Source organism: Moschus berezovskii, chromosome 3 (genome assembly GCF_049115385.1).
Source record: "Moschus berezovskii isolate FMDL1 chromosome 3, NW_MosBer_1.0, whole genome shotgun sequence".
Classification (NCBI taxonomy): Eukaryota; Metazoa; Chordata; class Mammalia; order Artiodactyla; family Moschidae; genus Moschus; species Moschus berezovskii.
In genome coordinates this window covers 115,747,872-115,764,089 of record NC_142462.1, presented here as the reverse complement: position 1 = coordinate 115,764,089, position 16,218 = coordinate 115,747,872, and positions in this window count along the sequence as shown.

The window sequence follows — 16,218 nt, the reverse complement described above, 5'->3', positions numbered from 1 at the left end:
TGCCTATAGTTATGCCCTGCTGTCTGCTGGCCCTTCTTCTGGGCACTTTCTTAGGTGGGTTCTCCTCTCAAGAGCTCACTCTCTGAATCCAGAGCCTTAGCTTTTGGTTTGACTCCGTCTGGTACATGCCTTCAACGGTCTGGAGTGAATATGGGAGTTTAGTTTTAGCGGCTGGTGTGCTGCGTCTTCGTTTCCTCTATCTCCAGGAAGGAGTTTGCTTTCTTGGTCTCTTCTTGCCCATGGACCCTCCCAGTCTACTCCCCATGATGATTTCTGTATGCCTGAGCCATGGAAGGGCTTTGAACCATCCCTCTCTCAGGATGGGAAGGTGAGCTGGGACGGGTTTCTTCCATCTAAATGGCCTTTTATGCTTCCCGCAGGTGTCAGAGCTCAGACCATCCATCAATGGCCATCCACCAGGGTGCAGCCTGTAGGCAGCCCTCTCTCTCTGAACTGCACTGTGAAGGGGACATCAAGCCCCAGCCTGTACTGGTACCGGCAGGAGGCAGGGGGGAGCCTCCAGCTGCTCTTCTACTCTGTTGGTGCTGACCAGATAGATCCTAGGGAGTTCCAGAACTTCGAAGCTTCCAGGCCCCAGGACGGCCAGTTTACCCTGAGTTCTAAGAAGCTGCAGCTCAGTAACTCTGGCTTCTACCTCTGCGCCTGGAGTCTCACACTGAGCTGGGTGGGGCAGACATCTGTGCAAAAACCCCACCCTCTCCCACGGCCTCATCACCCCCTCCAGAAGCCCTCACTCAGGGACTAGGCAGAGGACGTTTGTCACTGGGTTTCTGACTGTCAGCCAACGTGAGGGCGACAGACTCAAGCCAGAGTCTCCAAAAGAACTTTACCACGTTCTTGGTTTTTGTTTAGTCACCTAGTCGTGTCTGACTCTTTGCAACTCCATGGACTGCAGCCCGCCAGGCTCCTCTGTCCGTGGGATTTCCCAGGCAAGAATGCTGGAGTGGGCTGCCATTTCCTTCCCCAAGAGATCTTCCCAAGCCAGGGACTGAACCCACGTCTCTTGCATTGGCAGGTGGATTCTTCACCACTGAGCCACCAGGGAAGCCCTACCACGTTCGTAGGGAGAAGGGAAAAGATTCATGTGTGGAGAACCTGTGACATGCAGGCCCACGGTCAAGTTCCTGACGTGCGGATGTCTAGTCTAGGGTATCACGCTTCAGCCCTGAAAGTGTGCTACTCCTTGCCCATCACCCTCCTCTCCCACATTCCTGAGGGTCTACGCTGGGGGCTGAGGTGGTGCCTATGCTGACGAGAGACGAGAGGGATAGCATGCACCCGCACTGGGATGTGATGTGATGGGGACCAGTGAGCAGCTCTGCGGATGCCAACTCAGGCTACCTAATTATTGCTTTTCATCACCCGGAAAAGTCTCCTGTCCTTGCGCTTTCTGCGGAGAATAGACATCTTGTGGAGGCTGGGATGAGGCTTTGGGCCGGGTAAGGAGCAAGATATTAGTGTAGGGGCTCCAAGAGTGATTTTGTTAGTATCAGAAACGTGCACTTAAGAACACTGATTATTGTTTTGAGTTTTAGATTTTTAAAAAATTCCCATTCTATTGTGTCTGCTGCCTCTCCTCATAGCAATGGAGGGAGCAGAGAAGCAGATGGTGATCAAAGAGATGCAAGAGACCGGATAAAGAGAGCATGTGTGTGTAAAGGCAAAACCCTGAAAGAGAGAAATTACTAGGGTGGAAATAAAGGAGAAGGGCTTATGGGGATGGCTGGAAAGCGATCCCACAGTTACCTCGGCAACTGAGCCTCCGGCCTCATCCCACAGCCCCTCAGCCCTCCCTCCTCCTCCTCATTCCTAAAAAGATTTTCTTTTCTAATGTCCCTTCTGTTCCACGAGGGGGCACAAGAAGTCTTAAAATACTCTGTTCCTGGCATCATTTCATTTAGGACAATTCAGACATGTGTTTGTTTTCAGTACCATTTAATCTGCAGAATAAAATCAGACAGAGACACAAAGCAATCAAGTCAGTATTGAATAATGCCCAAGGGTTCTGTTGCACCTTAAGGTCTACCATGTATTGAGCTGTATACGTACTGGACACTCAGAGCCAACACAGGGATTGAAAAGAGAAATGAAACACACGATGGTGCTGGGCATGGTCACAGCATGGCGTAGTTAAGACCCTCGGAATTTGAGATTAGCAGACGCGTACTACTACATATAAAATAGACAAATGCCAAGGTCCTACTAAACAGCACAGAGAACTGTATTCAATATTTCATAATAAACCATGATGGAAAAGAATATGAAAAAGGATATATATTTTTGTATAACTGAGTCTCCTTGCTGTAACCAGAAGCTAACACAACATTGTGAATCAACTGTATTTCAAGAAAAAGAATAAAAAACAGAAGTTGCAGGAAAACAATCAAGGCACTTGATTTGTTTTTTTTCCCCCCCCACGTGTGAAATTTTAAATTTACTAAGTCAATCAGCAATGCTTACAGTCATAAAAATAAAGATGCATTTACAACTCAAGTTTGGTTCATATTTAGCAATAAACAGCATCTTAAGCCAGTGTTTGGATGTTAGTTGATCATTGAATATAAGCAGAAACAGATCTCTCCCTGAAATAGGTTTAGTTAATAGATTTTAATATGTAGGGCAGTTATAGATTAATATAAACTGAGACGATAATAAAGTTCTCATATGTCCATTTCCTCCCCAGTCTTCCCTGTTATTAATATCTTATTTATACGAGTGTGGTATGCTTATTATTGATATATTATCATTGACTAAATCCATGGTTTACATTAGAACTCACTCTCTGTGTTGTACATTTCTGTGGCATTTGACAGGCGTGTCGTGTCTTTTATGAACCATTACCACTGTCAACAGCCGTCATGCAGAATAGTTTCACTGCCTGACAAATCCTCTGGGCTTGTCTACTAATTTGTCTCTTCTTTCCCTACAAACCCTGGTAACCACCAATCTTTCACTGTCACTATATTTTTAAGGCCTTTGGGTTTTGAGTTTAAATTTACTAGCTCTTGTGACCTTGTGTTCATTTTCTTATCTCTCTGGGATTCATCTTCCTCTCCTGTGAAAATTTCCTTATTGGATCATTAAGTGTGTTGAATTAGATGGCATTTATGTTATGAAGCCCTATTATAGGGTCTACATTTCAACAGACATTATTTTTGTCTCTGAGTTTACAAGATATTTGGATTACAGCTTACCCAAAAGAGGGCTTCCCGGATAGTTCAGTTGGTAAAGAATCCATCAGCAATGCAGGAGAGCTTGGTTTGATTCCTGGGTTGGGAAGATCCCCTGGAGAAGGCATAGGCTACCTACTTCAGTATTCCTGGGCCACCCTTGTGGCTCAGCTGGTAAAGAATTTGCCTACAATGTGGGAGACCTGGATTTGATCCCTGGGTAGGGAAGATCCCCGGAGAAGGGAAAGGCTACCCACTCCAGTATTCTGGCCTGGAGAATTCCATGGACTATACAGACCATGGTGTTGCAAAGAGTCGGACACGACTGAGCGACTTTCACTTTACCCGAAAGAAAGACTTGCTTTTTTTTTAAATTCTCTGAGTTTTAAAATCTTTGACTGAAGCACAGTCTTAGTCTTAGAAAATTAGGGTGACTAAGTTTTATCACTGTAAAGATATCCTTGAAAATATGTACTTCCCATGAATTCTTAAGAGTATGTATCATTTATCAGTACCCCAGTATGCAATGTAAAAATAATGTTTACCAACTATTGTCATCTTTTGTATAGCATTCAACTTATATTTGGAGAAGGAAATGGCAACCCACTCCAGTACTCTTGCCTGGAAAATCTCATGGACAAAGGAGCCTGATGGGCTGCCGTCTATGGGGTCACACAAGGTCGGACACGACTGAGGCGACGTAGCAGCAGCAGCAACTTACATTGTTGAAGGTTCAGTGGGTTTGTTTTTTTTTTTAATTACAGTTGATTTACAATGCTGTGTTTGTTTCAGGTGTATAGCACAGTGATTCCAGCTAATATATATGTGTGTGTATATATAGATATTTTTTCCATTATAGATTATTACAAGACACTGAATATAGTTCCCTGTGAGATACAGTAGGGCCTTGTTGCTTATCTGTTTTACATAGAGTTAATATCTGTTAATTCCAAACACCTAATTTATCCCTCCCCATCCTTTCCCCTTTGGTTACCATAAGTTTGTTTCTTACGTCTGTGAATCTCTTTCCATTTTGTAAATGAGTGCATTTGTATCATTTTTTTTTTTTTAAGATTATACTTACATGTGATTTTGTATGATTGTGTCTGTCTGGCTTACTTCATTTAGTGTGATGATCTCTTCTTTAAGGAAGTAAAAGGTATTAATAATTATAAAAAAAAAATAAAGTCTTTGACTGAGCTTGTTATAATATTGCTTCTATTTTATGTTTTGGTTTTTGGTCATGAGGCACATCGGATCTTAGCTCCACAACCAGGGATGAAACCCAGACCCCCTGCATGAGAAGGCAAAGTCTTAACCACTGGACCACCAGGGAAATCCCAAAAGACTTGTTTTTTTTTTTTTTTTTTAAAAAAAACTTTAAAAAATTTAAACTTTGTAGAATTACTAGTATTTTAAAGTGCTAAAAATACTTTAATAGTAAAAATATGAAACTTGTACCCTATGCTATGCTTGTTCAGATATTCATCTTTTCTGTTGGGCCTGTTGGGCCTTTATGTAGACCCAGAATGCTTCTTAACAGTGAGGTGTTCCAGGGACTCACTACTATTCAAGGGGAGTTGTACTATTCAAGGAGAGTTGGTAGAAGGTATAAAACAGATTATTTCTGTTAGAAATTCAGAAAAGTTCTGGAAAGCTTCAGAAGGAGAGAACTTTATCTCGAGGCTGAGTTTGGGGAGAGGCTAGTATTTACATAAGCAAAATGACATTCCCAGCAGGAGAGTCAGTTTGAATAGAAATGCGGAGATCTCCATTAATATGGAAAGTGAAGAAGCAGTCCAGATCACTGCACAGGGCAATAGAGAGATAGGACTGCATTCATTGGTAAAGGGAGGCTAGTTAAGGAGAGGCCTGCAAGCCATCCAAATTCATCAGAACAAGTTACTATCCGCCATGATATCTGTCCCATTCATAAAGAAGTGTCCTACTCCCATAACTGCTTCCACAGTCTCTGGGCATCAGAAATCTACAACCATTGTAATGTCAGGAGACAAATGAAACCAGCGCAGGACAGAGGCCTCTACTCAGAAATGCGCTTTCCTGCCTGGAATTCATCAATCTTACTCACCCCCTTGGAGAGATGGGACTGTCTCTTTTGAGCAGACCTTCCAGCACCCCTGACTCTGACTTTGTAGGTGTGTCCGGACAACTCTTCCCATACATGTCATTCCCTGGCCACTGGCACGTGGAAGATCCAGGGCCACAGGCTGGTGGCCAGAACTCCCTTCACATCTGGATCTTAGCCACTCGTGGGATTCATAGGGAGAGACCCTGGAGGCTCTAAGTGGCTTGGGGAATCTGGGGAAGGCCCTTGTTTGGGAAGCTAGCGAGATAAAATTGGGTGACTTCCTGGTTGTGCCCAGGATTACACGCTTTGAGCTGAGGATGCTATGGCTCTTGGAGCTGCTGTAAAGCACATCTGCCCTGTTACTTATCTGGTTGTTTCCTGTTCTCTTCTTGGAGGTGTTGTGTATGGCTGTGTGGTTTTCTGTTCTCTCTGGGCTGTGTTCTCCCTCCTTCTCTTGCCCAGATGGGATGGACCTTGCCCATCACACAGAACCACAAGGCCTCAGCAGTAGGGAGGGAAACCCGGTCACTAGGGCACGCAGACACCAGAGCAGATAGCCAGGGACCGTCCCTTTCTTAGTCTGTTGATGACCTAGGGCTCCCTTTCCTCTGAGTCATTAGCACCCACTCCTGAGATGAGTGGAAGGAAGTGGGAGGCTCTGTGTGGAGGGTGGGGGGAGGGAGTTGCCTGAAGGATGTGGGTCCAGAAGGCACCCCAGTGGGGTCCCAGCAGTTATGGCAGCTGCTCTGCCTCCTTCAGTGTCTCCAAGATGCTCCCTGCAGCCTCTGATGTAGGGCGTAACCTCCAGCAGGTGTGGGAGTTGTGTTGGGGGAGGGGCGGGGGTCTGCACGTGCAGCTGAGGTGCCTGGATCTCCCTCCAGAGACCCTCCCCTTTCCTCCTGTAGTTCTATTTCTGCTGCCTGGGTGCTCACCAGAGGCCCAGGCAGAAAGGACCACATGGGAAGAGGTGAGCCAGGATGTGGTGAGTGTGGTATTCGAGAAGCTCAGAAGGTGGGGGTTGGAGGGGAGGGACTTTCACAGGCGCCCCAGATGCAGGACCTGGTAAATGTCAGACCACATCCTGTTGTGAGTCCCCAAGACGGTGCAGGGGCAGGTGTGTGACTGTTGCTGCTTATACTGATGTTACTCAGAGATAAACAGCTTGACAGCCAGCGCTGGGCTCAGACACCCCATCTCCTCCCTCACTGTCTTCTAAAAGACCCCAACCTGCTGCTTTTACTTCCTGGCCTTTGATTCAAACCCATTCTCCTTTAAACACTATTTTTTTTTTCTCCTCATTCAAGGAGCTGGCCCTCTTTGCAGGTGCCAGGGCTCCAGGTGCCCTTAGTTAACTCTGGGCTTCCTGGGTCAGCACCAACTCCCTGACACCATAGGCAGCCTCTGAGACTGTAATGCATGTGAATGAATGGTTTGTGTCTGGGAGGAGCTGCTTCTTCTTCAGTCGCTCAGTCTGTCCGACTCTCCGCGACCCCACGAATCACAGCGCGCCAGGCCTCCCTGTCCATCACCAACTCCCGGAGTTCGCTCACACTCATGTCCACAGAGTCGGTGATGCCATCCAGCTTAGATTGCCCGAATTACCTTTATCATGGTGATTTGAGGCCTATAGACTTTGAACCACTGAATCTGAAGAGCAGAGCTCCAGATTCCTTAGAGATCATTTTTATCCAGTCTCCTCACTTCACAGAGGAGGCGACTGACTGCAGCCCAGCGAAGAAAAATGAGTAGTCCGTGCTATGCAGCTATGGAGGGCCAGAAGCCAAAGCCCCGTGTTTTAGCAGCTTCTGGATCTCAGGCAAAGCTTAGGGGAACGTGAGCTGAGTGAAACAGTGATCTTATTATGAATTTTACAAACCACTTGTGTAAGAATAAACAAGTTACAATGATCAGATCTGAGGTGGCCTGAGGATGGGGAGGTAACAGTGAGGAACTGCAGAGTTAGAATCCTGCAGAAACTAGAGAGTTGCAGAGATGAGCTGAAGAAACATGATAAAGTTGAGCACTCCCTGACACCTTGCCCGCCCCCAACCCACAAAAATCAGGAATCCGAATGCCTGAACACAGGAAAGGGACTATGTGTTCACAAGCAGTGCATGTGGTGAAGACTCAGGGTTTAAGTCAAAAGTGAGCTCTGTGAGTCAATGGGGTGAGTGGGTCCAGACATTGAAGAGTTGCCCTAATGGGACCAAAGCAGACGGTATGGTGAACAGGAAGTGCAGCTCCCTCTTCCCCTCTGAAGCTCAGAACAGCTCACTTAGGAAAGCAGGAAGATAGAAACAAATGGAAATATTTCAGAAGAGAGTGGCTGGGCGGTGGGGAGAGTAGTACTCAAAACTGTGCCATAGGAGACAAAAAATTGAGAATTGGAGACGTTTAGGTTGAAAACCGAAGTTTTAGGCTAATAATGATCATAATAGCAGCTAATGTTTATTGACACTGTGGATAACAGCTATTCCTGTTGTGTGAATTAAATAAGATGAAACCACCTTACAAAGTTGGGGTTATGATTAGGCCCATTTTATAGGCAGGAAAGCTGAGTCTCAGAGGTGGTCATTTGCCCAAGATCACATAGTTTATAAAGGCAGATCTAAAGGCTTGGAACTGTGCTTATAAAGGCTTGGAGCTGTGTCTCTTTGGCTTTAACGTCCATGTTCTTTGTTGTCACAATGCGCTCATCTATCTACTGCATGCTTTTTCCATTCTGCGAAGTCAAACTTTTAAAGGTTCTGCTTGTTCTGTTTCTCATAGATTTGCAGACTCAACTAGAGATGGGCATGCTAGTTGTCTTAAGAAGAACTTTCTTAAGAGTATAATTATGACCAATGCTAGGCGCGACAATGAGATTTATGGAAACCTAAACCTAAAGCTTACTCCTTGGAAGGAAAGTTATGACCAACCTATATAGCATATTAAAAAGCAGAGACATTACTTTGCCAACCAAGGTCTGTCTAGTCAAGGCTATGGTTTTTCCCGTGGTCATGTATGGATGTGAGAATTGGACTGTGAAGAAAGCTGATTGCCAAAGAATTGATGATTTTGAACTGTGGTGTTGGAGAAGACTCTTGAGAGTCCCTTGGACTGCAAGGAGATCCAACCAGTCCATTTTAAAGGAGATCAGTCCTGGGTGTTCGTTGGAAGGACTGATGTTAAAGCTGAAACTCCAATACTTTGGCCACCTCATGCGACGAGTTGACTCACTGGAAAAGACTCTGATGCTGGGAGGGATTGGGGGTAGGAGGAGAAGGGGACGACAGAGGATGAGATGGCTGGATGGCATCACCCACTTGATGGACATGAGTTTGAGTGAACTCCGGGAGTTGGTGATGGACAGGGAGGCCTGGCGTGCTGTGATTCATGGGACGGTCGCAAAGAGTCGGACACGACTGAGTGACTGAACTGAACTGAACTGAAAGCGGACAAAATTCTTCATAGTGCTGTCCGGTGATCAAGTGACCTATCCAGACAGGTTGAGCATTCTCTGTCCCGGGACAGATCAAGCACAACCAGGGGAATTCAAAATTCTGCAATTTATGCTTCTTTACCACCAGAGTATCTGTGAGTCCAAGATCCAGTCAAGGTCAAGACCCCTGGTGGGAATGAGGGTACAGCAGGCTGAGCAGCAGCTGCTGGAGTGGCCTACAACTTGGGCAGGAGTGTCACACCCAGGACCACTATCAAGTCACTATTTAAAAATCCACTTCCTTATGTCAGCAAGTCTGGTCATGTTGTGGTGGGGGGGTGGGTCAGTGGGAAGTCCTGTAGTGCAGTCTTCCTGTGAAGACCAGCCCTCACGCTAACAGAGGTCAGCTGAGATAAGTAGAGGAAACTTCCGTGGAAATAGTCACAGCTGTTGGCTCTTTTTCAGTTCTATTTGCCGATGTATAAACCTATCCACATCTCTGGGACCCCATTTCCCCAGGAAGACCTCCTAGGAGTCCAGGTACAAAAATGGACGGAGAGAGAAGAGAAAGACACACAGCTGGGATCTTGAAGGAGGGGTATGGTGAGCAAAGAACCTGTCATGTGTTGCAGGGTGGCAATTCAGGACTCAGCCAAGCACTGTCAGTCAATCCCCAGGAGAGGCAGAGAGCGTGGTGGCTAAGCACCCAGGGACTTCAGATCCACAAAGAGAAGAAAGTCCTCAGGATGGGAGGGGTGGATAGCCAATGCTAGACTGAGGCAGGAAATGCTTTATTTGGGTGGCCAGGATGGAAAGGATGACATGTCACATTATGCGGTCTCAAGGCCCAGAGATCACATTTCTGGAAACTGCTGGACTCTGCCACAAATAGCAAGAATAAATTGCAGTTAATGTTGTTGCCAGGCTTGGTGGCCTTCTGCACTGTGAGTCTTCCTATATGGCTACAGGGCCATCTCCATGGACATGGAAGAAGGGAATGTGGTGATGAAAGTTTAAGAAGCAGTCAATGGGATTTATAGCACCAGATCTCATCATCTTATTTGACAAGGATTTGTAAAGGGGAAACAGATTTTTTTCCCAAATTTTTTCATCGAAGATCCACTGGGCACTTACTATGTACTATGCATTGTTCAAAGATTCTTATCCTTATGGAGCTTATGTAAAGATGACTTTCCAGGAAGCAAGAAAGTTTCAAGGAAGTAAGAGAGAAGCACTACAAAATGACAAAAGACAAACTGGAGATGGTAGTCATTAGAGTAAATTTTACTCAGGATCTAGGTAATCTAATATCACTGGCTTATATATGGTGGCTTATGCATGAGATACCAAGTGAAGTTGGGAATTATATTAAACTAAAACTTACACTAATTACAGTCTGTATATGGAAATAGGTAGCCTTTGAATATCTATAATTATTATCAATTATCTTTTTCCTTGTATCCTTATAGTAGTAATATGAAGTGGTTTGGACTCACCTTTATTATAAATTCACTAAGACAGGACTAAAGAGACATTTATTACCTTTGTCAGTGACAAAGTGAAAGTCACTCAGTTGTGTCCACCTCTCTGCAACCTCATGGAGACTATACAGTCCATGGAATTCTCTAGGCCAAAATACCAGAGTGGGTAGCCTTTCCCTTCTCTAGGGGATCTGCCCAACCCAGGGATCGATCCCAGGTCTCCCACAGTGCAGGCAGATTCTTTATCAGCTGAGCACTAAAGTATGCTTTTGGGTAAAGATGTTCTAAATTAAACATGAATCTACTACTTGTTAGTTTGAGTGACCTTCAGTTCAGTTCAGTTCAGTTGAGTTCAGTCGCCCAGTCGTGTCTGACTCCCTTAGACAGCTTCTTTAATCTCTTTGTGTGCCTCGTGTTCCTCAGCTGTAAAATAAAGACAATAAGAGTTCCTACTTGGTGGTTGCTCAGTCGTGTCCAACTCTCTGTGACCCCATGGACTATACAGTCCATGGAATTCTCCAGGTCAGAATACTGGAGTGGGTAGGCTTTACCGTCTCCAGGAGATCTTCCCAACACAGAGATCGAACCCAGGTCTCCCACATTGTAGGCAAATTCATTATCGGCTGTAGCATAAAGGAAGCCCAAGAATATTGGAGTGGGTAACCTATCCCTTCTTTAGCGGATCTTCCCAACCCAGGAATTGAACTGGGGTCTCCTGCATTGCAGGTGGATTCTTTACTAACTGAGCTATCAAAGGCAAAGGAACCAGAGATCAAATTGCCAACATCCATTGGATCATAGAAAAAGCAAGAGAATTCCAGAAAAACATCTACTTCTGCTTTATTATGCCAAAGCCTTTGACTGTGTTCAGTTCAGTTCAGTTCAGTTCAGTCGCTCAGTTGTGTCCGACTCTCCGCAACCCCATGAATCACAGCACACCAGGCCTCCCTGTCCATCACCAACTCCCGGAGTACACTCAAACTCATGTCCACAGAGTCGGTGATGCCATCCAGCCACCTCATTCTCCGTCGTCCCCTTCTCCTCCCGCCCCCAACCTTTCCCAGCATCAGAGTCTTTTCCAGTGAGTCAACTCATCGCATGAGGTGGCCAAAGTATTGCAGTTTCAGCTTTAGCATCAGTCCCTCCAATGAACACCCAGGATTGATCTCTTTTAGAATGGACTGGTTGGATCTCCTTGCAATCCAAGGGACTCTCAAGAGTCTTCTCCAACACCACAGTTCAAAAACATCAATTCTTCGGCAATCAGCTTTCTTCACAGTCCAACTCTCACATCCATACATGACCACGGGAAAAACCATTGCCTTGACTAGACGGACCTTTGTTGGCAAAGTAATGTCTCTGCTTTTTAATATACTATCAAGGTTGGTCATAACTTTCCTTCCAAGGAGCAAGTGTCTTTTAATTTCATGGCTGCAATCAGCATCTGCAGTGATCTTGGAGCCCAAAAAAATAAAGTCTGACACTGTTTCCACTGTTTTTCCATCTATTTCCCATGAAGTGATGGGACCAGATGCCATGATCTTTGTTTTCTGAATGTTGATCTTCAAGCCAACCTTTTCACTCTCCTCTTTCACTTTCATCAAGAGGCCTTTGAGTTCCTCTTCACTTTCTGCCATAAGGGTAGTGTCATCTGCATATCTGAGGTTATTGATATTTCTCCCAGCAATCTTGATTCCAGCTTGTGCTTCTTCCAGCCCAGCGTTCCTCATGATGTACTCTGCATATAAGTTAAATAAGCAAGGTGACAATATACAACCTTTGACTGTGTAGATCACGACAAACTGCGGAAAATTCTGAAAGAGATGGGAATACCAGACCACCTGACCTGCCTCCTAAGAAATGTGTTTGAAGGTCAAGAAGCAACAGTTAGAGCTGGACATGGAACAACAGACTGGTTCCAAATTGGGAAAGGGGTACGGCAAGGCTGTATATTGTCACCCTGCCTATTTAACTTATATGCAGAGTACATCATGTGAAATGCCAGGCTGGATGAAGCACAAGCTGGAATCAAGATTGCTGGGAGAAATATCAATAACCTCAGACAGGTAGACAACACCACTCTTATGGCAGAAAGTGAAGAAGAACTGAAGAGCCTCTTGATGAAAGTGAAAGAGGAGAGTGGAAAAGTTGGCATAAAACTCAACATTCAGAAAACTAAGATCATGGCATCTGGTCCCATCCCTTCATGGCAAATAGATGGGGAAACAATAGAAACAGTGACAGACTTTATTTTTTTGAGCTCCAAAATCACTGCAGATAGTGACTGCAGTCATGAAATTAAGAGATACTTGCTCCTTGGAAGAAAAACTATGACCAACCTAGACAGCATATTAAAAAGCAGAGACATTACTTTGCCAACAAAGGTTCATCTTGTCAAAGTTTTGGTTTTTCCAGTAGTCATGCATGGATGTGAGAGTTGGATTATAAAGAAATCTGAGCACCGAAGAATTGATGCTTTTGAGCTGTGATGTTGGAGAAGACTCTTGAGAGTCCCTTGGACTGCAAAGAGATCCAACCAGTCCATCCTAAAAGAAATTGGTCCGGAATATTCATTGGAAGGACTGATGTTGAAGCTGAAACACCAATACTTTGGCCACCTGATGTGAAGAACTAACTCCTTGGAAAAGACCCTGATGCTGGGAAAGATTGAAGGCAGGAGGAGAAGGTGACAATAGAGGATGAGATGGTTAGATGGCATCACTGACTCAATGGACATGAATTTGAGTAAACTCGGGGAGTTGGACAGGGAGGCCTGGCGTGCTGCGGTCCATGGAGCCACAAAGAGTCGGAGATGACTGAGGGACTGAACTGGCTGAACTGAACTGTGCTAATAGGAACATTTTTCTTCTGGCAAGTGACAGTGACTCAAGCAGCCCTTCTCACAGGAGTCGTGTCCCCCACCAGGACGTCACCCACCAGGACCAGCTGGATACTTTCCTTCCTCTCCTAATTTCTGAGTAAATCTCTAAAAGTCATAGGGTTGAGGTTCCTCTCCTTGAGAGCTACCCATGGGAAGTCCAGCTGTGCCCTTGGAATGGCAAAAACCCGGGGAATCACAGGCATTCTTCTAGAGACACTTGGTTTGTAAGTCTCTTCAATCAGTAAGCATGCTTTGCCCCTGGGCTGTGTGTGATTTATGGAGTTTGCCCCTGGTCTACACTCTGCCCACAAATTTCCTTAATGGAATGAGGCTTGGATTAGCTTTGAGACTGGAAAAGTTGACAGGCCCAGGTCAATGAGGAATTGCTTTAGTGCTTTCCATTCCAGAAATGACTGTGGTCTCAGAAACTTCCTCTGAGCCCCTTTAATCGGAGTGGCCGTGGGTTCTGGTTTGCCAGGACCGTCCTGGCTTACCCCTCCTGTCTCAGCATCTCATCTTTCACCCAAAGTAGCACCCCCATTTGCACAATCAGCAGTGCGATTGTCCTGTATCTTACCCATCTTTGCTCAGTTTCACCTGAGGAATAAAAGGAGGGGTTGACTAAAATTGGTCCAGAAGGCTCTATTTAGATTCTCGAGAAAGAGGCAGAGGAGGAAGAGATTAACTTCCCAGTTCCTGTGAATTGAATGCTGGGGGCAGGGTTGTCTGAGAGAGATGAGGCAAGGACTGTAAAGGTTTGGGAAGAGGGGCCTCCCAGGGTCAAGGGAGGGTGGAGACCAGGTGGAGTTTCTCCATCTCTGTGATGTTTGCAGGCGTGAGAAGGTGACAAGCACCAAGTCATGCATCCTCCAGAGGACATTCGTTCCTCACCTTGACACACCCCAGGTGCCCACCATCACCCCCCCCCCCCCACATCCTCCCACCCGCTCACAGGTCTGTTGCACAAACCCTGCCTCCAGCACTCCTTGCTCAGTCCGCTCCTACTCATCCAGGAAACGCCCTGTTCTCTCCGAGGCATTTGTTTCTCCTGTAGCTGCTCATCTCCCCATCCTACCCTTGTGAGGGACCACCACACGTGTCTAAAGAGTGCAAGGTGCTGCTTTTGTGGGTGCTGGTCTAGAGACTAAACTCAGTCTCCTTTGTTCTGGGATTTTTTAAGTCACCACCAAAACAAGCAAACAGCAACAGCAAAAAAAAAAAAAATCTGTCTGCGGTTTGAGAAATCTTGAGATACTCCTGACTGTTGGGAAGTTATAAGCATGTGATGAGCCTCCCAGGCCATCCCTCACCCGGGCCATGTCCTTTCCTGGCCTGTGTGCATCAGGTCCAGAGAACCGTTCATCTCCCGTTCCTGATACGGGGTGTAGGGGGATGGGTAATGTCACCCCAAATTCACACCCACCCAGAACTTCAGACTGTGACCCGAGAAATAAGATCTTTATAGATGTAATTTGTTAAGACTTTCAGGATGAACTCCTTCTGAACTGAGCGTGTGTCCCAAATCCAGCGACTTGTGTCCTGGTAAGTGAAAGGAGGGAAGTTACACACAGACATGGGCAAGCAGGACACATGCAGACCGAGATAGAAGGCAAAGGTGATGCTGCCTTCAGCCCAGGAGGCTAGGAGCTGTCAGAATTGGAGAGAAACAGGGAAGGATTCTCCCTTAGAGTTTTGGAGGGGAGTGCAGCCCTGCCAACACCTTGATTTTGACTTTTGGCCTCTGGAACTGTGAGAACGCATTTCGATTGCTTTAAAGCATCAAGTCTGTGGTTCTTAGCAGCACTAAGGAATAAACATACTGAGGAGTCAAGGTGTCTCCAGTCTGTTGCTGTGGGTTCTGCCCTGGCCTTCAGGAGCACCTGCTCTAGGGTCACCCAGAGGTTCTGTGAGCGACCGCACACTCTTGGTCACCACTTGGGCAAAGCTTCCTGAACTGTCCTCTTTAGAAGAATGTGCTACAGTTTCACAGCTTACTAGTCATTTGACCCATAAACTATAGTTTCTTCACCCATGAAGTTGGGAGGAAAAAAATACCTGTTGTGGGATGGTTGTGGGGATTGACTGGGACAATGCGTGTGCCAGGGCCCAGCCTGGAACAAAGCAGGCGATCTTTGAGATCTGGAAGATTTCCCACCATCTTCCAGATTTTGGAGCTTGTCTCATTCCCGACATTCTGCCTCAACTAACTTACCCAGGGCCTCTCACTGGTCTGCCTCTGTCCCCTGATGGCATTCCCCTCCTCCGTCCCCCTCCCAAACCCATGCCTGGTGCACTGTTCTACCACAGTGACTGTAACCTTCAGGTAGCACCTGCCCCAGTAAGAGAACTGTCTCCCCGAAGAGTTGTCTGCACTCAACACGCTCCATTTAGGGTGGCCTGGCCTCCATCCCAATGAGAGAAGGAGCTTCTGTTAGAAGGGCTTCAGGGGTATAGCACCCAACCCACACTGGACCCTCTCATCTCTGTTCCTCCCCCCATGGAGGCATGTCAGCCCCCATGTGTCCCACGTCTGTGAAATCTCCAGGCTTCATGCTTCAGTGTTGTCAGCTCTATGCTATCTTTAGGATTCTAACCTAGACCGACAGAATAGAACTAAATCTCAAGCCCAAATTCTGAACCCAGATAAGATGGAAGTGTTAAGAAACAAAGATAAACCCTAAATGCACAGGTAGTGAAACTTGAATTTGAAATTGAGAAATGACCAGGCATTCCAACCCACAGGTGGCCCTGTCCTCTGTCCAGCACTGAGGTGGGGGTTATGGTTCCCTTCCATTCATTCTTGAAAAAAGTGAAAGTGTTAGTTGCTCATTCCTGTCCAACTGTTGGTGACCCCACGGACTGTAGCTGGCCAGGCTCCTCTGTCCATGAAATTTTCCAGGCAAGAATACTGGAGTGGGTAGCCACTCCCTTCTCCAGGGGAATGTTCTCAACCCAGGGATCAAACTCAGGTCTGCTGCATTGCAGGCAGATTCTTTACCATCTGAGCCACCATCTGCCCTCAATATGCAGGTTTTCCAGAGCCCAGCTTTTTGCCCTTCAGACTAGCCCTGCATACGGGGGCCCAGAGTGCCCAGATGTGGACAACAGCATCCCATGAGGATAAACAAGAGGAAGCAGCACTGGTCAGAGAGGAG